The sequence below is a fragment of the Brassica napus genome, unplaced genomic scaffold (assembly GCF_020379485.1).
Source record: "Brassica napus cultivar Da-Ae unplaced genomic scaffold, Da-Ae ScsIHWf_1960;HRSCAF=2608, whole genome shotgun sequence".
Lineage (NCBI taxonomy): Eukaryota > Viridiplantae > Streptophyta > Magnoliopsida > Brassicales > Brassicaceae > Brassica > Brassica napus.
The window spans coordinates 2794-5078 of NW_026015375.1; the positions used below are offsets into that span (position 1 = coordinate 2794).

The following is a 2285-nucleotide window of genomic DNA, read 5'->3' on the forward strand; positions in this document are numbered from 1 at the left end:
GCAGCGGTCTTCGGTCTCTGGCGCCAGAGCAAGTCCGCATGTAAATTCCCTAGTGCCAGTGCGATCGAACCCGGGGGCCGTACAGTAGTATTCACTCATAACCTAGGATTTATGTTGACCAAAAAAAAACCTAGGATTTATATGTCACACTATAGAAGTAAGAACTAAAGATATAACTGAAATCCGTTTTATAAGAAAACTATTGAATATGGATATATATATATATATATATATATATTAAAAGTTTGATAAATTTCGTTTTGCATAGGTCTTATTCTCTTTCAAATGAAAGTACAATGATATATACTTTCCAAAAACATGGTTAAAACTATTTATTTTCCCTACACACAGTTTAGCTAGCATATACAGTTTATAAGTTTTAATATTCACTAACTCTACAATATGTGAGAGTAATAGATAATCCATTGGCCCATGTCGCGGCAATTACAAATACAACAAATGAGTTTCAATTAAGAATACAAATAGTCTCTTTCTCTCACTCCGCTGATGTCTCTCATCCACAAAAATCAATGAGATTTTCTGGATCGTATTGGTAATGGTGTGGGTCCCGTTTAGACCAAATTGATTGCCAGTTAATTTAGCAAATAAATTAATACACAACAAAAGCATCTCTCAAACTCTCTTTTGTGTCTCATGAAGCCAACAGTACTTAAAGCCACCCTTCACTCTTCCAACAACACCTTTCATCACTTTCCCTCTTTACATTTCCCACAAACACTTGATTGACAAACACACTAGAACATACCCGACCCCTAATATTCTGATGGCCGACCCACAACAACGGTTCCGAGGCGTGAGACAGAGACACTGGGGGCTGGGGGGTCTCCGAGATTCGCCACCCTCTCTTGTAAGTCTTTCTCAAATTTACCAAACTACCCTTGCTTTCTTTCTTTCTTGAAAGTTATCAAGAAGTCTTGACCTAGTTGGCTAATTCGTTTTTTTTTCTTTTATTGCCTCTGCAGAAACAAGAGAAAGAAACTCACGGCTCGGGACTTTTGAGACGGCGGAGGATGCGGGCAGGGCCTACGACGAGGCGGCGAGGCTAATGTGTGGCCCGAGAGCTCGTACTAATTTTCCTTACAACCCAACGCCGTTCCTTCTTCCTCTTCCAAGCTCCTCGCCGCCACTCTTCACCGCTAAACTCCACAAATGCTACATGGCTTCTCTTCAGCTGACCAAACAGACGCAAACTCAGTCTCAGCGCAAGCTCAGAACCCGAGACTTCGGTCGCTTTCCTTACCGGACCACTGACAGCGTCATGAATATGACGGCCAACGGTATTAATTATAACAGGGAGGGTAAGGAGGACGAGAAGGAGATCAAATGGGAAGATGGAAACGCGAATCTGCAACAGAACTTCAGGCCATTAGAGAAGATCACATTGAGCAAATGATAGAGGAGCTGCGTCATTATGGTTCCATTGAGTTTTGCTCTTTTTTACCTATCAGTCGATGTGAGAAACGGTCCTGTCATTTTAGCAGTAATTCTTTTTTTATTTGAAGTTTAATCTATTTTTCCTTCAACATGACGGCGTCGTGGGTAGTAGAAGAGAAAAAGGCTAATTTCTAGACAATGATCGGATTGGCCTCTTTGAAAACTGCATCTAAGAGCATCGATCTATGCTTTATGACAATACTCTATTTATATGCATAAAATAATTTTTTTTATTATATGAAAAAAACGTTATCTAATATCTTAATTTGCATCATTTTCTCCATGCAAACCAGTACTCTGTGTGTTTGTGTTCGTGTGTGAATAAGTGGGGATTTTATGTAGTGAAAAGATACAACATTGGGAAGGAAGATATCAAAAGAAGATAGAGAGATGAGATTTTGTTAGGGTCTGGAAATTTTGTAGTTAGCTTTTTGGTTTTTGTTCCATGCATGTTCTCATTTTTCAACGGTGGACCTTAATTTCTTTCTTTTAAAATTTTATTTCACCATCTCTTTTGTTTCTCTTTCAATTGGGATTGCGCTAACTGCTAAGTAGAAAGTGTACCTACCTATAGCATAACAGGACAATCAAATTCTAACTTTTAAAATAAATGTTTTTCTAACTTCACTGATCTGTAATATAGGGTTTTATTGTTTTATCAACGTTTTGAAATAATATTGGCTTTGATTGATGACATAAATTAGAGTTGATTAAGTTTGAATAAGAGCATAATTCAAAAATGTTATCAATCATGAAATCATTAATTAATTTTAATTTTTGAGTTAATGTTGTGTTAATATGTTTTTTACACAAAGAAGATTGTTTTCCTT

The 2285-nt window shown here is 37.3% G+C and overlaps 1 pseudogene; it reads left to right on the forward strand.

Annotated features, from left to right (window-relative positions):
- The first annotated feature begins 784 nt into the window (after positions 1 to 784).
- Positions 785 to 1521, forward strand: LOC125599693 (annotated as a pseudogene).
- The last annotated feature ends 764 nt before the right edge of the window (positions 1522 to 2285 follow it).